The sequence below is a fragment of the Callorhinus ursinus genome, unplaced genomic scaffold, assembly GCF_003265705.2.
Source record: "Callorhinus ursinus isolate GAN/ISIS: 27379988/994484 unplaced genomic scaffold, GSC_fseal_2.0 scaffold5, whole genome shotgun sequence".
In the NCBI taxonomy this organism is placed as follows: domain Eukaryota; kingdom Metazoa; phylum Chordata; class Mammalia; order Carnivora; family Otariidae; genus Callorhinus; species Callorhinus ursinus.
The window spans coordinates 35,759,227-35,774,824 of NW_027397067.1; the positions used below are offsets into that span (position 1 = coordinate 35,759,227).

General features: G+C 36.0%; 1 long non-coding RNA gene across 1 annotated transcript in view; it reads right to left on the reverse strand.

Annotated features, from left to right (window-relative positions):
* Positions 1–15,598, reverse strand: part of LOC141372742 (uncharacterized) — a 202,984-nt gene that overhangs the window by 146,434 nt on the left and 40,952 nt on the right. The window lies entirely within an intron of this gene.

Consider the following 15,598-nt stretch of genomic DNA (forward strand, 5'->3'; position numbering starts at 1 on the left):
TTGTAGAGTACTGAAAACAACAACAAAAAACCCCTAACATTTCTATCCTGGGATTTCCAAAACTAGGAGGACGAGTTGCATTGTTATTCAAAAATTCTCTCTTTTACATATTTTTCTCTACTCTTACCTCTTTGGTGTATTTTATCTATGGTGTTTCAGGGTAATAACTTAATCATTACAAAGAAAGTTAAAAAATCTAAGAAAGAAATTGTCTAGCAAATTCTTAAAAGGTTGTTACATATGCAGTCAGTTAATATTATGGTATAAATTCATCTGAAGGCATTTTAAGAAATAATGTGTGCTCTTATGTATTGTTTAACAGAGTATTTAACTCTTTTTCTTCTTTAACCCACTTGATTGAGGTATGATTGACATACAAGAAACTATACATATTTAATGCATGAACCTTGATAAATTTGTAGATTAGGATACACTCATGAAACCATCACTACTCTCTATGCCATAAACATATCCATTACCTTCAAAATTTTCCTCCCACTTCTTTATTAATTGTTTTCTATTAAATGCTGGAAGCTTTAAGTTTAAAACTATAAGCTTTCTCCTCATAACAGAAAAACTATAAGGTAGCAAACTCAATTTCTGAATTTTGACAACTTACAAAAAACATGTAATGTCTCCTAGATCTAATGCCCTATAGCTAGCTCAACTTTACAAAGTATAAGTTTACTATTAATAATGGTTCCATTAATTCCTATGCAGAATGGATTATCCTCATTGTGGTTCTCTTTAAAATGTAAATGCTCTAGAAGTCATAAAATAGTAATTCAGACTTATTATTCATTTATTCATTCATTCATGTAACAGATAAAACAAAACAGACACAAAGGAAACAATGAAGTCCCAGATTACTATTTAGTGAGGGAGATAGACAGTTTCACACATAAATTCAATATTATCTGTTGTATTTGAGATAGGTAACAAGTGCCTCGGGACCACAGTAGAAGGAACATTTTCTTCTTTTATATGTGAGACCTAATTAAATTTGTGGGTTATAGTGAAGGATCACAGTCTAAAGGAGAAAACAAAATTACAAAATGGCTGGCTGTTGTACCTGAGAAAACTTTGCCTAAGTCAATTCTACCAGTGAATCATTTGGGGCAAATGACAGATCAGTGGTTCTCAAACTTTTTCACGCAGGACCTCTTAATACTTTTCTAAAAATTAGTAACTCTAAAGATCTTTTGTTTATTTGGATTATATACAGTGATGCCCTGAAGCCAGTTCACACTGGCTCACAAGAGGTGACTGTGTGTGACTACTCCATACTTTGTGTTCAGTGACATCACTTTGGTAGGTTGAAATTGACTGTCATAGGCGTAATCATATCATGGAAAATCAGCAAACACTACCAATCAGGGTTTTTGTGTTTTGTGGTCTGAATATTCTATTTTTAAACAATTAATAGCACAGCAGTAGTTGTATCTACCAGTATTTAATGTATTAGAAATTAAAACTGAGAAATACTTACAACACAAGAATACAAAGCCATCAGAAAAAATGATATTGTTATGTAGCCTCTGAAAAACTTCACTATACACTCAGAAAGAAAGGTACTGTAAAAGGTCAATAATAGTATTATAATGAAAATAGTTTTGACATTGCAGATCCCTGAAGTCTCAGAAACCCGTAGGCATCATCAGACTACACCTTGAGACTCACTGTTTTAGAACAATGAAGGGACAAATCTTATTTTTATGGACACCTTTCATCATCTCCCATCTTTGTCCTTCACTCTTTACCCTATACTGTTTGTTATTGCTCTCTAAGAAGCAAAGAATCATGAATGATGAATGTTATGAAATGTATAACTTTGGAAATGAAATATTCTAATTGTAGTCAAATGATTGCAAACTGTCATTACAGTCATTATTGATTCTTTCTGAGATATTTGTGAAATGATAATTGAGGCAAGATGTCATTTCTAATCCTAAAACCACGGAATCATTAATAAGGGATAAATACAAGTAAGACCATGAAAAATAATTTCTGGCTAGAAGGAACAACTTCCTATAAAACTTGAAATGATTAATGATGTCAGGTGTATATGTATGTGTGTATGTATGTGTATGTGCATATATGTGTGTCAAGGGTGAGAAATCCTCAACAGAATGTTAGCAGTGTGTTTTGGATATGATCAAGAGATAACATTTGAAAGTACCAAATCTTCAAAGATAAAATAATTTAAAATAGACAGCATACTCTGTGAATTAGGCATCTTACTTAGCAATACTAGAATTTTGTCTTATAAACTGTTAAACTAATAAGTGATCTATTACTCAAGGATTTGTTTTCCATAGAGAAATTTGTTCAATAAAAATTGTGGTGAGACAGGGTGCCTGGGTGGTGCAGTCAGCTAAGTGCCTGACTCTTGGTTTCAGCTCAGGTCGTGATCTCAGGGTCATGGGATTGAGCCCCACATTGGGTTCCACACTTGGCGTGGAGTCGGCTTGGGACTCTCTCTCTCCCTCCACCACCCCCCACTCTGTGTTCTCTCTCTCTCTCAAATAAATAAATCTTAAAAAAAAAAAAAGTTGTGGTGAGAAGATTAGGGTGTTCTTTTTTTTTTAAGATTTTATTTATTTGACAGAGAGAGAAAGAGAACACAAGCAGGGGGAGTGGCAGGCAGAGGCAGAGGGAGAAGCAGGCTCCCCGCAGAGCAGGGGAAGCCTGCTGTGGGATTCGATCCCAGGACCCTGGGATCATGACCTGAGCCAAAGGCAGTCGCTTAACCAACTGAGCCACCCAGGTGCCCAAGACTAGGGTGTTCTTAATGATGATGTCCACCTCCTAGTATTCATGTCCTTGTGTCATCCCCTCCCCCACTGAGTGTGAGCAGGATATAAATATATACATTAAATGAAGTATTGGCTATGCATGCCACTGCTCTTCGATATTGCAAAGCTTAATCTGCCTCATTTTTTCTTTTAAATTGCCTTCCATAAGGTAAAACCTGTATTGTAATTTTATTAGACACTACTTACCAACTGTAACTTCATTTTCCCAGGATTCATCACTCCGTAGGTATTTTTAAAAAAGTTTACCTGAACTGATACAAATGAAATTTGCCTGACAAAGTTTCTCCAAACACATCGCTGCTGAACATTCCCTTAATATTTAGAGAGGATCCTTAAGAAATCTCACATGTAGTCATAAATGATCTTTTCCTTCCTTTGAGCCCTTTGTTGATGTCTACTCTCTATGAATCCATGTTTTCTAATGGTGCTGGTACCTTTTTGAGAACTCTGACTGTATAGAATCTTACTTTCATTTTTTTTTTTTTATTATGCCAGAGTCATGCTGTGTTCTTCACAGAATAAGAAAAATATCCTTCCTCTAGGGTCTAGGTGTTTGTCACCCATATCCCCAAATTTTACTATATGTGACCTGAAGTTCTATAAAGTCTTATGTGTCAACATCTCTTTCTGTTTTTATGACAGTTCCCCCTACAGTCTCCAGTTTGTTCCAATTCATAGGCTTGACTAATGTGTCTCACCCTCATCCTTGGTCCTAAATATCTATACTTCAGTCTCCTTCCTGAAAGCATCTTCTCCTATGCATGTCAACCAATAAAAATAAAATCTGTGAGTACTATTCTGCCATGTCATCAGATAGCTACAGGCATTTGAAAATTCACTTCATGATAACCTAGTATTCATACAAAATTACTTATAGTTTTTTCACAAATTAATTATGAAAATAAAATGAGACAATGTGAAAAAGCCTCCCACAATGTTTAAAACCATACAGACATCAAGCAAATCAGTTCTTTCTTACATCATTTTTTTTTTTAAATCAAATACAATTTCTTAAGCTTAAAACTTGGACTTAAGGTGACACATATAAGGCAGATGAAATTCTTGCCTTCAAGAAAATAGAAAGAAAAGACAGCTAATTAAGTAATGCAGGAATTTGTAGGCTCTCTCAGTTGGGTTTTTCTGGTTACTTGCCCTCAGAAGTATTCAAATTCAAGCTTCTTTAACAATAACATATTAGTTTGTACAACTAAAAGTATAGAAGTACAGTGTTATTTGGGAACAGTTCAATAGAACTTCTGTTTCTTTGTTTTCCTCTTAGTTTTGTCCTCTCATATGGCTGTTTTGTCCTCAGATTGTTGCTAGCAGCATATTTCCTCTTTATTTGAGAGAAAGCGAGAGCACGAGAGGGGGAGGGTCAGAGGGAGAAGCAGACTCCCCGCTGAGCAGGGAGCCCGATGCAGGACTTGATCCTGGCACTCCAGGATCGTGACCCAAGCCAAAGGCAGTCGGCCAACCAACTGAGCCACCCAGGAGCCCCTGACTAGGTATTTTTAATGTATCCTATACAATGAAGGGCACAAAACTAGTTTTAGTGTCATTTACCTTGGTTGAAATCCTTTCAGTATGCAGGGTAAAAAATGAATATAACACTACCAGAAGATCATAAAATCTAGCTATTAGAATTCTGTGATATTGGCAGAAAGCACCCTTTGAACTTACCTGTTGAACAATACAATTTACCTTTAGAGGAAAAATAAATCTTATATTTATTATTCTACCTTCAAGGAGAAGGTTTTCCAATAAGAGGCCATGCTAGTTGGGGAAAGAATTTTTATGGAAATAAAAAAGGGAATATAAATGGTATTGGTCTTTTGATGGTTTTCTTCACAGTAGTGGTGCACCCTCTTTGTTCTCCAAGCTGTCTTTGTAATTTGTTCTCTTCCAGCCATTGTGGCTGGTTTAGCTAGATCAAATTACACAAGTGGCATTCGTTGGGTTGTGCAGGGGAAGTGAGGCTAAAGTGAGACCAACCAACATTAGCTACTTTTCTTTAAACCATCTCATCTTACCACCTTCTTCAAGAGAGCTAAAGCATTCAGTGCTTACTGCTTCAAAGAACACATGATGCAAAGAAAAAATGAATTAATAATTACCACGTTGACTTTCAAAAGGCTATACTTCAGATTACTGAACAGAATTTTGGGATGAAGAACAGAAAATCTCCTGTTTCTGCTCAAGGAGCCCTATGCTTTGAACCTATTCAGGGGATGAAACATGGGGACAGGAAAGGAAGCAAGACTAAAACCCTAATAAATTTAGGAAGAGCAAAGAAAACTTCTTCACTTATCCCTTGCCTTCTTTGGGCTTGAGAAAAAGGATCCCAGGGGAGGAAAGACCTCACCATTGATTTCTCTGCAGAGAAGCACAGAGACGCAGCCCTATCCCCTTATCCAGATCCCTGTTCCACGTGCCTTACGTAACAAGAACAGCAGAATGATTTCTATTCTATTGTAACGTGGAAGAGTTGAGCAGCTTCTGGAATTAGCGCTTAGTTTCCTTTAGGCTGGTCTTTTATTAGACCAACTGGAATTTCCCCCACATACACGAAATTAGCACGAAATGGCACTGTAAAGCCATGGTTTAAAGGTTCTGTGCAGTCAGCAATGACTGAGAGTCAGCCAGAAAGTAGGCTCAGCCAACAAGGATATATTATGATCTTGGGGATCAGGTCACCTTATCTCACAACTTGTCACTGCCTAAGTCTCCTGGAACTTTAGATGTCACCTGAGTGATATTAAATTGATGGAAAGATGGAGTTTCTAACATCCATGAAAATGGGGCCTTAAAATTAAATTTAAGTGTAGACATAGTAAAATAAATTTATAGTTCCTTCATGACAGAGTTTATAACCTGAATTTATACCAGCTACACCTCCTTTTGCCTCTCACAATTAGAAGAGTCAAGTCCAGAAGGCAATACTAAAAAAAGAGACATGAAGCAATAGGTTTAGCTCTCCCTCTGAATCACGCCTCACACAGAAAAGACAAAAGATGTCTTCACTGCACACATGTGATCCAGTCTATCTCATCAAGCAGGCTCCCTGGCAAAGACTTGCTGCCGACACTCTGGTTTTAACAAGCAGTGTGCAATTTGCCTTGAGGGTCGTTAGTTTAGCATCCTGAGGAACCCAGGTGGGAACAGATAGCTGATGGAAGATTAGGAATTCCTGATGCTAAACACCGCTCATCACCTGAGAGATGGCTGACATTACACACTCAAATATAACACAATCTGCCTGTGTCAATGCCAGTTCGTATTCTATAAAGAGTAGATAAAACATTCTTTTCAAAAAGCAAAGTAAGGGTGGAGGATGAGTGAAATAGATGAAGGGGATTAAGATGAGCACTGAGTAATATACAGAATTGTTGAATCACTAAATTGTATACCTGAAACATATAGCACCTTATGTTAATTATACTGGAATTAAAATAATAAAATGAAAAGCAGAATATCATCCCAGATATTGGCAATGTCTATGTTAGTCAAGTCTAGGAGTTTATATCAAGGGCCTATTTTGAGAAGATTAAGTCTGAAAGGAAGTTAGGTTTGCACGTTACTTTCCGTGGCCCTTCCTCTTTGTCCAGTTTTCAAGAAATCCTATTTGGGTCAATACCCTAGCATATTTGCACAGATTATATATGAGGCAGTTTGCTGCTGGTAGGTATTCTCCCCACCAATACATTTAGGATTGGTCAAATTTATTGGAATTCTTGAATGGCTCTAAAGGGTGAAGAGATATACTTGACTCTGTTGTGGAGGTTACTATGTCAAATGATACATAGCTTGCATTGAGATTCACATATTAACAGTATTCTGGACAAGCAGCCATATATTAAGAAGGTGAGTGTTCACTGTTCTAAGGGAGATGTAGCATGTCCTCTATTAAATTCCCCAACAAGTACAAGTGCAGTAGGTAGTTCCTACCATCCTCCTCCATCATAGCCACCAGCCCACGTGCTATTCAGACCCCCACTCTTTTTTACTTGCAGAAGACATTATCCACATGCAGTAAGAAAGATAGGAACTAAGGAAAGTCTCAGGTTATCTAGGGGGAAAAGTGTTCATTTGTGACCAGATGAAATAATGACTGCTGTCCAACTCTATCCTTCTAGGCTAACTAATCTCTATGCTTCTCTCATCACCTTATTCCTCTATCTCTTCTCCCCATTCTCTTCTGGGGAATTCTTCTAGTCTGGTGAGGGTGGGGTGAGGTGAGCATCTCTCATTTCTGCTCTTTCATATTATTCCTCTTCATCAATGAATACTGAAGGGCTTAGTTGCTTAAATAAAGGTGTGTATATGGGGAGGGGTAGAGGAAAAGCAGAAGAGTGAAAAAGAGTGCAGTACCTAGACAAAAATGCATACATGACTTGATACATTTAAATTATTATACTGGGCTTGAGAAAAGGAAGAAAGGATATTCCAAAGAAACAAAACAACATTATAAAAGGCACTTTGGAATTGACTGCATGTTCTGTTTAAAGTTCTATCAGATCATTATAAGTATTTTAGATCATTGCAAGACACACAGATTTTATTCTAAAAATGTTGGAATTTAGTGAAGTGTTTCAAGTAGAAAAATTATTTATGTTCTGGAAAGATTGCTCTGTCAAATCTTCGCCCCTTTCCATCCAGTTGAGGATGGATTCTAGGAGTAAAAATGGAGGCAGGATCTCAGTTAGAAGGCTATTGCAGTAGCTTAACTGACAGATAATGCTACTTGTTTTAATGCTGTAGCTATAGATATGGAAAGATGTGGTCCGAATTGGGCTATATACTGATGGCAGAATCTAAAAAGACTTACCTGATGAACTGGCCATAAGATGTGAGGAAGAGACAGGAATGAATAATAATTCCTACCTAGGTACTTTTCCTGAGGAGTAGAATGAAAACTGAAATGGGGATACTTTGGAGAGAGCAGATTTGGGTGTTGGGAATTAAGTATTCCATTTTGGAAATGTAATATATGAGATTCAATTGAACATCCAAATGAAGATATTTGGAAAAAGGGTTGATATTTATGCAGAAGATACAATATGAGGGACATCAGCATACAGATACTAATGGAAGAGATAAAACTGAGTAAGCTCACCTAAGGAGAGAATATAAATATAGAAAATAGGAGAACCAAAGGATATGGCCCTGATAGAAAGGAAGTAGTGAAAAAGCCAGCAAAAAGAAAGAAAACCAGGTGTGTCTAAAGATGAAATTATATATTTCAAGTAGGGAATAGTCAAACATTAAAGTTGCAAAGATGACAAGTAAAAGGACAGGAAATTGGCAATTCATTTTGGCAAGATGAAGGTCACTGGTGAGAATTTTCAGTGAGGAGGGAAGGAAGAATAGCCTGATTTTTAAAGTTTGAGGAGGAAATGGATATGAAGAAGTGTGTAAAGGCAATTCCTTTAAGGAGTTCCTTTGAAGGGGAGCCAAGAAATGAAGAATAATTGTAAAGAACTGAAAGAAAAGAAATCTAAGGTCAAGAAATGGTTCAATGTTTTTAAATTTTAAAGATGGTAATGTTAAAGCAGAATATTATGGTGATGAGCATGTCTGGTACGTGGAGAAACTGCTGAGGGAAAGAGCAAAGTGGATTACTCTTTTTTGCTTCCAGATAGACTTCTGAAACTGATGTTAATTCAGACATAAAAACAAAACAGAACAAAAAACCCTCAAGAATAAAACTTTTAGAAGTCCCTTAGTGAACTTTTGTGATGTTTAACAATGGTTTTCATTGCATCCTAGCTAAGTCTTTTTTTTTTTTTAAATATTTTATTTATTTATTTGACAGAGAGAGACATAGCGAGAGAGAGAACACAAGCAGGGGGAGTGGGAGAGGGAGAAGCAGGCTCCCCGCGGAGCAGGGAGCCCGATGTGGGGCTCAATCGCAGGACCCCGGGATCAGGACCTGAGCCTAAGGCAGACGCTTAACGACTGAGCCACCCAGGCGCCCCCTAGCTAAGTCTTAATTCATGTGGTATTTTGTAACATTTTACAACTGAAGGTATATGATGGAAAGAGACGAGAAGATTTAACAGACACTTGTCATTCTCAATATTGTCTGAGTAGTTTTTTAAAAATCAAATCTTGTAAAAATCCTCTAAGCTAATAAAAGATTACAACCCTTTTTCAAAGGTGCGGTGAATTTAATGTCTCTTGCCTTAAAAGAAAAGTAGCTGATGAAAGTATTTGAAAATCCCAGAAAATGAATGTCACAAAATTAGACGATGAAATACAAAAATCTTGCTATAGACTAAGTAAAGATCAAGGCTTGGGGAGTCAAAAAACTTTTTTTAGTTGATAGATTATTAATGTGTGGAATAGGCTACCGAAGAAAGCAATAAAATCTTTAACTATGAAAATGATTTAAGCATTTGGACTGTATAGGTTAAACCCTTCAAACATTAGCTCTGTAAGTGGAGAGATCATTAAGAACCATACGGGTTCTTACTTTGTAAAAGCATTATTTCAGCAGAGTGAAGGATGGAAAAGAATCAGTATTTTTATTTTAAACCATAAATTTTTTTTCAAAGACAAATTATTAAACAAGTAAAATCTACTGTTAAAATAATCAAGATAAAACGAGAAACAAGTCAGTCTGAAGAACTTTGAGAGTAGTCTACATTAGGTCAAACATGTCATGTCAGTGCTTATCCAAGACCAAGGAAGAAAAAATAATCAGCCAGAATTATTCAGGGGACTGAAGCATTATGGAACTGCAGCGTTTTACAGTAATAGTAGAGATTAGATGTACTTAACTGTGTTCAGTAATTTGATCATGAGGCAGTTCTGTTTTCTTTGGCACTTATAAACATGACAACACAGAAGGCTTATAATACCTTCTTATATACTTGCAAACTGAAGAAGACCATGCAGGAAAATATTTCAATACTTCAGGTCCCCAAACGCTCCTTTATTTCCCAAATATCCAGGTCACTAAGAAAAACTGTGCTTTATTTACCTCTTAAAATCATTCAGTTGATAATTGTCATGTTGCTTAATATACTTGAAAATTACTCACCCATAACCCACCACCAACTCCCAGCTCCTTTGCTGATAAAAGTTCCTGCATAAAGTTAGGCACAGGGCAATCCGTGGATCCATTTAATGACAAGTGTTAATTCCAAAACAAGGAAGCTTTCATATCAAATTAAATGCTAAAATCAGAAGATTCTATAATTTTCATGTCTCTGAAAGCTTAATACTGATTTTTGTGCTATGAAAAAAAACTTATTAATTTTTTTTGAGGCAGAAAAGGAAAGAAATCTCCCCTAGCTTTCCTTTAAATTAAATAGAATCATCGGCATTAAGAGCTTACAACCTTTTTTCTAAAGAGCTCATCTGATTTAAATATATCATAATATCAATAGAAAGTCAAACTGTACAAAACAGACATGGACAAGAACCAACAAGGCAGGTTCAAATTGTTAGGAAGTACCCAGGATCTAATCAGGACCTATAAAGAAGCAGATTCAGTGTAACTTAAGTGTCCAGGCAAGAAAGACAGTGCAAAAATAGTCTTTTGGACACAACAGTTTTTGATATGCAAATCAGCTCACTCACCATAATAAATTTGGGAATGATGTCAAAGTAAGGTGGAAGTAGCCCTGGTTCACATGTTTCTCTCTCCCAACCCCCAACCCCCAGTTAAGATTTTGTTTCACTAAAGAATAGCAACTGAACGGAAAGGACTCAAAATGCGCTGAACCTAACAGGCCATGAAGGTGCAATATGTCCAGAAATGCCCATTCACCTCCAGTCTTCCTGGCTCAATTCAGTTTTGTGCTTTGTTGAGGAAGTTTTTATTGTGCTGTGCACTCCAATTGGGAATTTTTCCTTTGTTTCCAGAATTCAACAGCCCCAATCCTTCCTTACACTCCTTCTGAGTTACCCTCACCTTTTTTTTAAAGATAAATTCCTGCATTTACTGTTGTATTTATTTATTAGAAATGTAACACATCTTTTTAACTGTTAGTATTTCTACTAAAATACTATGTTTGTTGGGGCTCTGGTTAGAAAACCACACAGATTCTGGGGGCGCATGGGTGGCACAGTCATTAAGCATCTGCCTTCTGCTCAGGTCATGATCCCAAGGTCCTGGGATCGAGCCCCGGATCAGGCTCCCTGCTCCGCGGGAAGCCTGCTTCTCCCTTTCCCACCTCCCCTGCTTGTGTTCCCTCTCGCTTCTCTCTCTCTGTCAAATAAATAAATAAAATCTTATAAAAAAAATCACACAGATTCTGAATAGTCTGTTCTTAACTTTATTTTCCCATAGTCCTATTGTTTTCAGTGTGTAATTTTAGAGAATAGACTTTTTTAAAAGGAAGATATACATTGCAATATAGCAAAGTGTCTGTAATATTATTCCAGCTCATAAGCTGAAACACTAAGAGAGAAAAAAATCACTAGCTGCCCTTATTATATCTAAGTCTTATTTGCAGGACAATGAGCAGGAATGTCAGAGTTTCCACAGTACTCTGATAAGTCTTTGATTTGTGTGTGTGTGTGTGTGTGTGTGTGTTTCCACAGTACTCTGATTAAGTCTTTGATTTGTGTGTGTGTGTGTGTGTGTGTGTGTGTGTGTGTGTCTGTCAGAGAGAGAGAGAGAGAGAGAGAGAGAGAGAAAGAGAGAGAAAGAGAGTGATCAAGTGCTTGCAGAACAGTCAGGGAAGGGGAGAAAGCTATTCCAGAGAGCCAGGGGCCAAAATACATGATGGCATTAATCCTTGCTATTTTAACTAGGTCACACTGTTCAATCAACATTCAAAGGTTATAAATATTCACAAAAGAGTCAAGGTTTTAAAGACTGGGAAATAAGCCACATTTATACAATAAAATGTGTCTCATATTCAACCCGCTTTTTCCAGAAACATAGGTGAGACATGCCACTTTATTTTTCTGAAGATGCTTATATATAGTTAACAAATGTGAACTACCAATTCAACTAAACAAGAACCAAGAATGTTGCTTTGTTTCAATTAGATGTTTTCTTTATTCCTTATGTCTAACTCTGTGACTGCCATTGACATATCATGTAATAGATATCCTCTTAGTGTCTGCTTCTGCCAGAGAACTCTCAAATATTTCAGAATAAGCAATATGTCTATATATCCCCAATGCAATGCTTAGAATGCAAATGTTTGCTGAATGACTCAATCATATGAATAAATAAATAAATTAGAAAAAAAGTTATGCAAATACTGATCTTCATCTTAGTTTGTCCTAATCTTAAATATCAGGATCTAATATACTATCTTCAAGGATATCCACACCCCAAAGTATTTTATTACTACTTCTTTCATAGTACTTATGGTTGCTATTGTGTTACACATCCTTCTGCATATGTCCATTATCACCACTAGATGGGGAGCTTTGGAAGGTACTCTCATGTACTTCCTGGAGATTATCATAATTTTTTATACCTAGTAGATGTTCAATAAATATTCTCTGAATATAATGTCTTTTTTAAGCATATTAAAAACAATTATAAATAACAAAATTATCAATAGTGAAAATTTCACTAATTTGGGGACCCAGAAATCGTATTTCAATATTTATAATTTTTATATGAATGACTATTTCCATGAGGGATTTCAATATGCAAAATAAAAATAAACATTCAAGAATTTTTAAAATACCCTTGGAATCATAAAGTGCTTATTTATATTATTAGTCATAATTTATAAAGCTAACAATTTCAATTTTTTGATGATTGAAAATTTCATGAAAAATTTTCTTGAGAGCTTGCAATCTAAAATACCAAGAAATAAGGTTTCAGAATGCTATCTTTTACAGTGCCTAAATTCTCAGAGGTTGGAATTATTAACTCATACTTAAGAATGAAATGTATCTAATGGAAATATAGAGATGAAAAGCGATTTCTTTGTAGAAAAAACAAGGTTTATTGTATGCTGTGAGATGCTGTGATTTAATATGATGTAATGTTTGTGTTGGTTTTCCCTTTGTGTTCCTCTCCGCTCTTTCTTTAGTATTGTAATTACATGCTTCAGTGATTTATGATGGTAGTATCAAATCATTGGTTCTGAAGCAATAAAAGTACTGTATTAGAAAGTTCTACTTATCTGCAACAACTTCTGGTGATGGAGAAGTGACACTGTTAAAAAAAAAAAAAACCTAAAAAACAAAAAGCTTTTCATTAGCACTCTCAAAACAAAATGCCTAAGCAATTGGTGTGTCCTATACTCTGGAATTGAACAGACCCTAACATTAAAATGACATTTTGCAGCATATTGGTTAAGTTTGAAATCAGTCATCCTGTTTCCTGTGAGATTCATCTGTTGAAATACTTCTACTTTATTTTGAAGCAAAACAAACAGAGCACTCTACAAAGAAGCATGTTGGGCTCCTCGCCATCTATAGTATGCACACAAATGCCCTTATTAACCTCCAACATTTAACTTTTGGCTTTATTTAAGATTTTTGTGGTGGCATTGATCAATCTATTCTCCCCCCACCCCAACCCTGCCCCGGCCAGTTTTACTGAGACATAATTGACACATACATTGTTTAAGTTTAAAGTGTACAGCATAATGATTTGATACACATATATACTGCAAAATGATCATCACAATAACATTAGCTGATACCTCCATCACCTCATTTAGTTACCTTTTATTTTTTTGTGGTGAGAACATTTAAGATTCTACTTTCAGCAATTTTTAAAAAGATTTTATTTATTTATTTGAGAATGAGAGTGAGCTAGAGAGAGAGCACACAAGCAAGGGGAGGGGAAGAAGGAGAGGGAAAGGAGACTCCCTGCTCAGCAGGGAGCCCAACATGGGGCTTGATCCCAGGACCCTGGAATCATGACCTAAGCTAAAGGCAGATGCTTAACTGACTGAGCCAACCAGGTGCCCCTGCTTTCAGCAATTTTTTAAGTATATAATATTGTTAACTATAGTCACTGTGTTGCACATTAGATTCCCTAGAACTTACTTATCTTATATCTGGAAATTTGAACCCTTTGACCAGCATTTTGCATTTTCCATTTTCCCCAGGTAACCCCTGGCAAGCACCCCTCTACTCTCTATTCCTACAAACTTGGCTTTTTTAGATTCCATGTATATGGGGGTGCCTGGGTAGCTCAGTCAAGTTAAGCAATCAACTCTTGCTTTCAGCTCAGGTCATGATCTCAGGGTTGTGAGATCAAGCCCCATGTCAGGCTTACGTACTGGGTATGGAGTCTGCTTAAGATTGTCTCTCTCCCTCTCTCTGTGCACGTGCCCCAAAATAATAAAATTAAAAAAAAATTTCACGTATATGTAAATGAGATCACACGGTATTTGTCTTTCTCTGCTGACTTATTTTACTTAGCACAATGCCCTCAAGGTCCATCTCTGTTGTCACAAAAGGCAGGATTTTCTTTTGTTTTATGGCTGAATAATATTCCATTGGATATACATACATTTTCTTTACCCCTTCATCTGTGGATGGTCAATCTATTTCGCTATTCAAATGTATGAAATAGAAACACCAATCTGGTGAGACATTGGTCTTATACTCAATCTGTGCATTAGAAATTGGGGAAATCTTTTAGAAAACATAGATTTTCAAGCTGTACCCTATGATTCTATTTCATTTGAGTGAAGCTGGGCCACAGAGATAAAAAGCTGCTCCAGCAATTTTAAAAGTACAGCCAGGACTGTGAATCAGTCCAAAAGTGTAACTGAAAGAAATGTGAATAGAGACCTGATTCAGCAGACCTGAAGTCAATAGCCATTACAGACTCTTATTAGTTAAGACTTTAAAACAAAACTCCTACAGTTAATATCTTTCTTAAAAATTGATTTTACTGTAGGACTTCTAAGTTCTCTAACAACTGTAAAGAACCTGTTGCTACACTATAACATTTAAACAAGCTACCTCAACCCTGCAAAGATGTTTATGAGTCAATAAAATTTGCTATTGTTAGTAACACATAAATATATTTGCAACTTTAAAAGGAAATGCTATTTATAACTCTTAACAATGGCAACTGGTCTTAAAAAATACTTAACAAAACATCACTAGATCTAGGATAATATCTACATATCATCTCATTAGGAGAAGGACGTTAAGAAAATCCTTGCCTGCTTGCCTCCACAAGTGTTTTTGCTGATTGCCTAGCATCACCTAAATGTGTATTCTGCAAAACTCTGTTACACTTTTCTGTAAAAACTAATTAGGAAAAAAATAACTCTTAATACTACATATAACTGTTTATAAAAAAATAAATTTCTGGACCAATTGCTACATTAATCATTTAAAATGAAAATGTGACTTTTGCTTAAGAAAAATAGTATGAAAGAACAGCTTGAGGATGCAATGAAATACTGCTTCTTGAATGTATTACAGATATTCCATTAGTTATAATAATTATACTCTACCAAGGATCTGGATAAATCAGGACTGTGGAAAAAAATAAGAGAAGACCCTCTAGCAGCAGCCATTATCCAGAGACAAAGTCAGCCAGGAACTGTGAGAGGAAAGTCATGTTAAAATTTGATTTTGGCCAAGGATGCCAATATACAGCCATCACTGATGCTCTTCCATCAGTTAATCACCTATCAGAGGCACCCAGAATTCAACACTGCTAGTTCATGTCTTTTACAACTGGAATTTTCCATTAGATTAATATGGTATATTAAGATGCTATTGTCAAATAAAATTGAATGCTCAAAAAGCCTTCAGGAAAACTATCAATAGTTTCCATATATCAAGAATATTACAAGTTCTTTAAAAGGGAAATATGAAAAATGTGT